Source organism: Petaurus breviceps, unplaced genomic scaffold (genome assembly GCF_028583685.1).
Source record: "Petaurus breviceps papuanus isolate PSGF00001 unplaced genomic scaffold, PetGlider_PUasm1.0 108, whole genome shotgun sequence".
Taxonomy (NCBI): Eukaryota; Metazoa; Chordata; class Mammalia; order Diprotodontia; family Petauridae; genus Petaurus; species Petaurus breviceps.
Window position 1 is genome coordinate 3,918,615 of NW_027185593.1, and position 9,565 is coordinate 3,928,179.

Here is a 9,565-nt window from a genome sequence, read left to right on the forward strand (position 1 = left end):
TCCTCCATGACCTGCAACCAATTCATATTTTTCTTGGAGGCTTTGGATGTAGGAGTTTTTGACTTTGTTGTCTTCTTCTGGTTGTATGATTTGTTCTTCTTTGTCACCAAAGAAAGATTCCATAGTCTGATTATTTTCCCTGTTTGCTCATTTTCCCAGCCAATTATTTGACTTTTGAGCTCTTTGCCAAAATAGGACTCTGTTTCCAGAGTGAAGAGTGCTCTGTCCTAAATTTCTGGGGTTTTGCACAGCTGTTGTCAGCTACTTCTAGGCACCTGTGAATTTTCAGTTCTTCTAAGGTGATATGATCAAAGGAGAAGTGATTTTTACTCCTCCAATTCTTTTCTCTGGTCTGTGAGTGACCACAGGCACTCTTTTCTGCCTCATAACTGTGAGGAGGATTCCCTCTTCATAGACACCACAAACTCTGTCACTCCAGCTCTCCTTCTCATCCCAGGACTGCTACCCAAGACTGTGACCCAGATCCAAGTAGGGCAAAGCAAGAACAATTGTCCTCTGGTCAGCTGCTTGATCCCTTCACCATCTGTGGACCTAGAACTCCAGAAGCAGCCACCTGTTGCTGCTGCTGCTGCCACCACCACCTCTGCTGCCCTGGGGGTTAGGGCTGGACCACACTCTTCTCTCACCCAGGTCCAGCAAAGTTTCCCCACTGACCTTTTACTTTGTTTTTGGCATTTATGGATTGAGAAGTCTGGAAACTGCCACAACTGCCAGTGATTCAAGCCCCCTGAGACATGCTCTGGCCCAGCCTATTCCAGAGTGGCCCATGCAGGACTGCATTCTGCTCCCAGCCTGGTGCGATATACCCTTCCTGTCGACCTGCCAGGCTGTCTTCAGCTGGAGATGTGTTTCACTCTGTCATTTTGTGGGTTCTATAGCTCTAAAATTTGTTTAGTCATTTTTTTTGCAGGTTTTTAGAAGTGATTGGGGGAAGAGCTCAAGCAAGTTCCTGCTTTTACTCCACCATCTTGGCTTTGCCTGGCTTGTAGCCTTTTCAAGTTAAGTAATTTACTCTCAATGCAATAGCTGACCTTGATGCTGTTTTCATCCTTGCTGAAGGTGTCTGAAAACATCATGCTTAAAAAGCATCCTGCTTCATTCTATTGGTAACTAGGAGAGTGCAGGAGCATTGTTCATTATTCAGAACCCAGGCAAACATGCTGTCATGAAATTGACATACAATACTGATGGACTTCTCTGGGCAAGCAAATTTTAACCTCACTTTCCCCAAGTCCTCATGACTGACAATATCTGAGACTTTAGTCAGATCAGCAAATATTGTGTACAGACCTCTAGTCTGCTCCTGGCATTTCTCCTGGAATTGTCAGGCGGAAAATACCATATTGACCATGCCTTGGCCCTTTCTGAAGCCACACAGGCTCTCAAGTAGATGATCACCTTCCAAATGAAGGATGAGTGTATTAAAGAAGACTGGCAAGAATCTTTCCAGCAATGACTGAGAGACCCCCTTGTGATTGTCCATAGGACAATCTTTTTCCTTTACATTTCTAGAGATGGACAATGAAGGCATCCTTGAACTCCTGGGGGATAATTTCCTCTTGCCATATAACCCAGAACACTTCAGTCAGCTTTTGTATGAACCTTGTAAACCTCAGCTGGAATAGAATCAGCACCAGGTGCTTTGTCACATGAGAGGAGCCTGATAGCATTTAAAAGTTCTAATTCAGTTGGAATTTTGACTAGAGAGGAATTGACTTCAACCTGAGTTATATGGTCAATGGCTTCAACATTGATTGATGATAGTCTGTTGAGAACACTATGGAAGTGTTCAGCCCATCTCTAGGATAATGTGACTCCATCAGTACTGAGTGGTTGAGAAGCACTATGGATCTTTGGCCCATAAATAGCCTTCAGTGCATCATAAAAACATTTTGGATTTTTGCTATCAGCATAAAACTGAATTTAATTTGCTTTCTTACTGAACCAAGAATCCTGCATATCTCTAAGCTTCACTTGCAATTTACTTTTGATTGGAGTTAAATGCTGTCTTCTTAGAGATGGATGAAACACCCTGTGGAATTCTCATTTTTCATTTAACAGTTTCTGGATTTTCCCATAATTTTTGTCAAACCAATCTTGATGTATGGGAATGTTCTGGACCAGATGAGTAAATACAGTGCTGTACACCAAATCTTTTTTCTGCTTCACTTTTACCAACCATGTCTCGGCTCAGCTTTCCCTCCAAGTTAGCAACAAACTGATTCTGCTTGGAGAAGAGCTCTAATATGTTGAAGTTAAGTCTTCTAATACCTTCCTTAATATACACTTTCTCTTATTCCCCAGCACCCTTCCCTTCTTCTCTTTCCCTCTTGTTTCCCTGATGAGTAAAATGTATTTCTGTATCCTACTATGGATATGTATTTATGTGTATTCTCCCCTCTGGTCAATTCAGATGAGTATGAGGTTCAAATGTCACCTGTTTTTCTCATACCTTCCTCCTTGTTTAAATAGACTTCTTCCTAGTGCATCCCAGTTACGTAAGATATTTTTTGTCATTATTTTTCTGCCCTCTAGTGTATTTTTCTTCCTCTCCCTTTCCAGACTTCTTTTAAGATCATTAAAAGATGACAGAACCACTTCCAGACCCTCTGTCTAATTATACTCTATGACCTCTGAAGATAATAGAGTTCTGAGGAGATACATATATAGTCTCTTTATATCAGAATGTAAATAGCAAACAGATTGTGCTTTCATGTTTACTTCATCGTGTTTCTCTTGTTTTTTTGTTGTTTGTTTTTTTTGTCTTTTTGGAGGGGAGAAGGCAGGGAAATTGGGCTTAAGTGACTTGCTCAAGGTCACACAGCTAGTAAGTGTTAAGTGTCTGAGACCAGAATTGAACTCAGGTCCTACTGACTCTAGGGCTGGTGCTCTATTCATTGCACCAGCTAGCTGCCTCCATTGTGTTTCTCTTGACTCCTATGTTTGTGCTTTCAAGTTCCTACTCAGCTCTGGACTTTTTGTCATGAATGCTTTGAAGTCTTCTATTTCATTAAAGATCCATTTTCCTCCATAGAGGAAGAACACTCACTTTTATGGGTAAGTTCTAGGTTGTAAGCCCATATCTTCTACTTTCTGGAATAACATATTCCAAGCTCTCCACTTGGTAGTGGCTGCCAAAGCTTGTGTAATGCTAACTATGGTTCTTCAGTACTTTAATTATTTCTTTCTGGTGGCTAGCTGTATTTTTTCTTTGACCTGGAAGCTCTGAACTTTCACTATAATATACCTGAAATTCTTCATTTGAGTGACCAGTGAATTCTTTCTATTTCTACTTTGCCCATTTGTTCTAAAATACCTGGGAAATTTTGTTTTATCATTTCTTAGAATATGATTTCCAGGCATTTTTTAATCATGATTTTCAGGTGTTCTAATGATCCTTAAATTATTTATATTCAATCTGTTTCCTTGTCAGTTGATTTTGCTGTAAGACACCTTACATTTTCTTCTATTTTTTCAGTCTTTTGGTTGTTTTAATATTTCTTGATGTCTCATGGAGTCATTAGCTTCTATTTGGTCCATTCTAATTTTCAGGATTTTCCCCCTTTGAATAATATTTTATACCTCTTATTCCAAATTGTTAATTATTTTTCCATTTTTTTCTTTTATAAATTCTCATTGCTTTTTTTCCATTTTTCCCTCCAGTGCTCTAATTTTGTTCTTAAATTAATTTTTTCCCTTTCTTCTTAAATTAATTTAAAAAAATTCTTATTTCATCTCTTTTTTAAAATAAGTGTTTGTTGATGTTTTCTACTTCTTACAGAACCATGGTATTCTATATATTCTTTTCCCCTTTCCTTTCCTAAGAAACATCCCATATAACAAATCCTATTTTTTTTTTAAGCAATTGGGGTTAAGTAACTTGCTCAAGGTTACACGGCCAGTTATTTATGGGTGTGGTGCTGAGTATCTGAGCCCGGGATTTGATCCAGGTTGTCCTGACACTGGAGCTGGTGCTCTTACTCACTGTGCTACCTGGCCGCCCCAAATCCTATTTTTTTAGTAAAGGAAAAAAGTCAGGAGGGTGGAGCCAAGATGGCGAAGTAGAAGCACAAATTTGGTGAGGGCTCCCCTCCAATCACTTCCAATACATGTAAAAAATGACTCTAAACAAACTTTAGATCTACAGAACCCACAAAGAGAAAAGGGAAACAAAGCTCCCACTGAAAGAAGCCTGGCAGGCCGACAGGAAGGATCTATTGCACTAGGCTAGGAGCTGAGAGCAGCCCCATGTGAGCCACGTGGTTCTTGGCCCCAGGGCGGACCTGACCAACTGTGGGCCCAGAGCAGACTTCAGGAGAGAGAATCACCAGTAGCTGTGGCAGTTTCCAGAATTATCAACCTATATATGCGAAAAAGAAATTAAAAGGTCAATGTGGAACTTTGAGGGAACAGGGGGACCAAGGGCATGGTCCAGCCCCTTCCCCCTGGGGTGAGAAGTATTGGAGGCATGGTGGCTGCCACTGTTCCCTGGCTGTCTCAGGAGCTCCTGGCTTGCAGATTGCAGGGGGATCAAGTGATCATTCAGAGGGTAATCGCTCTGGCTTTAACACGCTTGGATCTGGATCATGGTCTTGGGTGGTAGTCCTGGTGTGTGTGACCAGTGAGCCAGAGCTTGTGGTGCCTGTAGAGAGGGCACCCAACTAATAGCTCCAGCAGCCGAGAAAACCCCAGGGATTTGGGACGAAGCCTTCTCCATTCTGGAAGCAGAGTTCTACTGTGGCAAGGAGCTCAAAAGTTAAGTAATTGACTAGCAAGATGAGCAAACCCAGGAAATGTAATCAAATGATAGATTCCTATTTTGGGGACAAAAAGGATTAAGTCATAGAGTGGGAGAAAGACATCAAAGTCATAACTCTTGCATCAAAAGCATCCAAGAAAAATATGAATTGGTTATAGGCCATGGAGGAGCTCAAGAAGGATTTTGAAAATCAAGTAAGAGAAGTGGAGGAAAAATTGGGAAGAGAAATGAGAATGATGCAAGAAAATCATGAAAAGTGAGTCAACAGCCTGCTAAAGGAGACCCAAAAATACCCTGAAGAAAATAACAACTTAAAAAATAGACTAACTCAAATGGCAAAAGAGGCTCAAAAAGCCAGTGAGGAGAAGAATGCTTTAAAAAGCCAAACTTGCCAGATGGAAAAGGAATTTCAAAAACTCACTGAAGAGAACAACTCCTTCAAAATAATTGGAGCAACTGGAAGCTAATGACTTTATGAGAAATCAAGATACTATAAAACAGATCCAAATACATGAAAAAATAGAAGGCAATGTGAAATATCTCACTGGAAAAACTACTGACCTGGAAAATAGATCCAGAAGAGATAATTTTAAAATTATTGGACTACCTGAAAGCCATGATCAAAAACAGAGCCTAGATACCATCTTGCAAGAAATTATCAAGCAAAATTGCCCTGATATCCTAGACACAGAGGGCAAAATAGAAATTGAAAGAATTCACTAATTGCCTCTTGAAAAAGATCTCAAGAAGAAAACTCCTAGGAATATTATAGCCAAATTCCAGAGTTCCCAGGTCAAGGAGAAAATACTGCAAGCTCAGGAAAAAACAATTTGAGTATTGTGGAAACACAATCAAGATAACACAAGACCTAGCAGCTTCTACATTAAGGGATCCAAGGGCTTGGAATAGGATATTCTGGAGGTCAAAGGAGCTAGGATTAAAGCCAAGAATCACCTATCCAGCAAAACTGAGTATAATGCTTCAGGGGAAAATGTGGTCATTCAATGAAATAGAGGATTTTCAAGCATTCTTGATGAAAAAAACAGAGCTGAACAGAAAATTTGACTTTCAAACACAAGAAGCAAGAGAAGCATAAAAAAGTAAACAGGAAAAAGAAATCATGAGGAACTTATTAAAGTTGAACTATTTACATTCCTACATGGAAAGATGATAATTGTAACTCATGAGACTTTTCTCAGTATGAGGATAGTTGAAGGGAATATATGTGTGTGTATGTGTATGTATGTATATATATATACATATATGTGTATGTATAGGAGGGTATATGTGTATTATAAATATTTATGTGAGTGTGGGTATATGTATGTTCATGTATACATACACAGAGGGCACAGGATGAGTTTAATATGAAGGGATGATATCTAAAAAAATTAAATTAAGAGGGGAGAGAGGAATTTATTGGAAGAAGGAGAAAGGAGATAGATTAGGGTAAATTATCTCATATAAAAGAGGCAAGAGAAAACTGTTACAACAGAGGGGAAGAACAGGAAGGTGAAAGGGAATGGAACAACTTTATTCTCATTGAATTTGGCTTAAGGAGGGAATACCATACATACTCAATTGGGTATCTTACCCTACAGGAAAATAGGGGGGTAGGGCATAGGAGGGGGGATGATAGAGGGGAGGGCAGATTGGGGGAGAAGGTAGTTGGAAGCAAACATTTTTGAAAAGCGATAGGGTCAAAGTTAAAAATGGAATTGGGGTGGAGTGGGATAGGATGGAGAGAAATATAGTTGTTCTTTCACAATATGATAACTATGGAAATGATTTGTGTAACTGCACATGTACAACCTATTTTTTGCTTGTCTTCCCAGTGAGGAGGGAGGAAAGGAAAAAATCTGGAACTCAGAGTTTTAATAACAAATGTTTTTTTAAAAAATTGTTTTTTACATGCAACTGGGAAATAAGATGTACAGGCACTGGGGTATAGAGGTCCGTCTTGCCCTTCTAGAAAGTTAGGGGGGTGATGGGGGAGGATATAGGGGAGAACAGATTGGGGGAAGGGGTATTCAGTAGACTTGTTATTTTGGGGTGGGGGATAGGGGAAAGATGGGGAGAAAAAATTGTAACTCAAAATCTTGTGGAAATGAATGCTGATAACTAAAAATAAATTAATTAATTAAAAGAAAAAAAGAATTCAGCACAACTGATCAATACATTGAAAAAACCTGAAATATGTGCAATATGTACTTCCCACCCCCATGAAGCGGTAGGTTATAAATGTCTTCTCATATCTTTTCATTTGAGTTCCACTTGATCTTTATAATTTTGTTTTATTTACTTTTGATTTTTTGCTATGTCATTCCTCTTTCCATTTACATTGTTGCAGTTACTGTGTATATTGCTTTCTTGTCTGCTTACTTCACTCTATATCAGTTCATATAGATCTTTCCATGCGTATCTGTATTCATCACATTGTTTAGCCATTCCTCAATTGATGGAGATCTACTTTGTTTGTAATTCTTAGCTATCATGAAAAGTGCTTGCTATAAATATTTTGGAGAATATGGGGATTTTTTTCCTTATCAGTGACTTCCTTGGGGTGTAAATCCAGTAATGGAGTCTCTAGTCCAAAATGTATAGATATTTTAGTCCCTTATTTGCATAATTCGAAATTGCTTTCCAAAATACTTGTACAATTTCACAGCTCCACCAACAATGTATTGGTGTGCTTGTCTGCCCACAATCTCTAGTGTTGACTATTTCCATTTTTAGTCATTTTTGCCAACTTACTGGGTAAGAGGTGAAGTCTCACAGTTGTTTCGATTTGCATCCCTTTTATTATTAGTGATTTTGAGTATTTTTTGCATGGTTGTGAATACTTTGCAAATTTTTTCAGAACAAACGTATTTGTTCATATACTTTGATAATTTATCTATAGGGGAATGACTACTAGCTAATTGTTTATATATTTTGGATAACAAATTCTTATCAGAGAAATTTGACACAAAGATTTTTTTCCCATATGACTACTTCCCCTCTTATCCTAGATGCTTTAAAGTTGTCTGTGTAGAAACTTTTCACTTTCAAGTAATGAGAGTTATCTATTTTGTCTTTTGTAATTACCTCTATCTCATTTAGCCTTTCTTAATTTCTTTTAAAAAATTTCTTTATTTTTAAAACATCTCACATATAGCTGTGAGAGGTATATGATTTGTTTCTCTTCAAAAAAATTTTATAGTATGATCTTTAATATTATACAGTCACATAACCATTTAGAACAGGGGTGGGGAACCTGCAGCCTGGAGGCCACATGTGGCCTTCTAGGTCCTCAAATGCAGCCCTTCGACTGAGTCCAACTTTTACAGAACAAATCCTTTTATTAGGGGGTTTGTTCTGTAAAATTTGGATTCAGTCAAAGGACCCCACTTGAGGACATAGAGGGCCACATGTGGCCTTGAGGATGCAGGTTCCCCACCCCTGAGAATGAACTGCAGAGTCTGGTATAAGGTGTTGATCTAAGCCTAATTTCTACCTGACTGCTTTCCAGTTTTCCCAAAAGTTCTTATCAACTAGGGAATTTTTCCACAGGAGACTTGTGTTTTCCACTTTATCAAATATTGAGTTATTGAGTTCTACTGTTTCTGAATTTCCCTTGTCTAATTTGTTTCATTGATCTGTCTCCTTATTCTTTAACCCATAGCAGCTGGTTTTGATGATTGTTGCTTTGTAATACAATTTGAGGTCTAGAAGCACTATTGCTCATTAATCCTTATTTCTTTTCACCATTTCCCTTGCTATTCTAGATCTTTTGTTTTTTCAAATGAACTTTGTCATTATTTTATCAAGCTCTGCAAAGTATGCCTTTGGTAATTTGATTGTTATTCACATTAAAAGCATTAAATTAATTTAGATATTATTGTCATTTTTATCCTATTTGCATGGGCCTAGCCATGAGCACTCAATATTTCTCTAGCCATTGAGGCTGTTCTTTAATTCTTTAAGGAGCACCTTGTAATTGTAATTGTAAGACTCTGCTCCATGCCAAGCATCAGTCACAGCCACTGTTTACTTTTGAACCTGTTCTTCACTCAGGTAATTGTCTCAGGTCCCAACTGCACAAGTCTTTTGTGTGCTTTGAAAGGTTGATCCCCAGATATTTCATGCATGCCGTAGTTTTGCTTTATCTCTTCTAAGAATTCTAGCTGAACTGTGTTTTCTCGGAGGCTTTGCTTGTCAATGTTTTGGAGTTACTCTCTCCTGGGTTTGTATCTTGAACATGTCTGTCACCAAAGTAACTTCTTTTTTTGGGTTTACTCATTCTTCCAGTCTACTTCCTAACTTCAGACTATGTTAGTGCCAGGTTCTGGCCACTTCTGGAAGGAATGGCTAAGTTGAGCTCTGTCCCCTTGGGTCCTGTTGTTGACTTTCTTGGGAGTATTGAGTATTAGGATATTCCAGGCTCTCAGGAACAGCTCAGGCTGGGGATCTGCAAGCTTTCAGTGCTCCCAAGGTGATGTGATCTGGGGCGAAGTTTGCTCACTATCCTGATCTGAGCTTGTAATGGGAATGCAAATTTGGAAGATCTTCCCTGCCCCTAGGTTAAAGTGCACCTGAAGCCTGGGGTGGGAGGCTTGTTTTTCAGTAGATACTTCTTGATTGGCCAGTGAGTCAATAAGGTTGTTACATTCTCTGAGCCAGGAGAAGGCTATATAAGCCCTGATGTGTAGCTTTGTTTTGGGGGCTCACTTTGAGAAGTGTTGTATGATTTGATATGGATTCTGGGAAGCCATTGTCTGGAGCCTCCCCCCCCCCCCCCCCCCC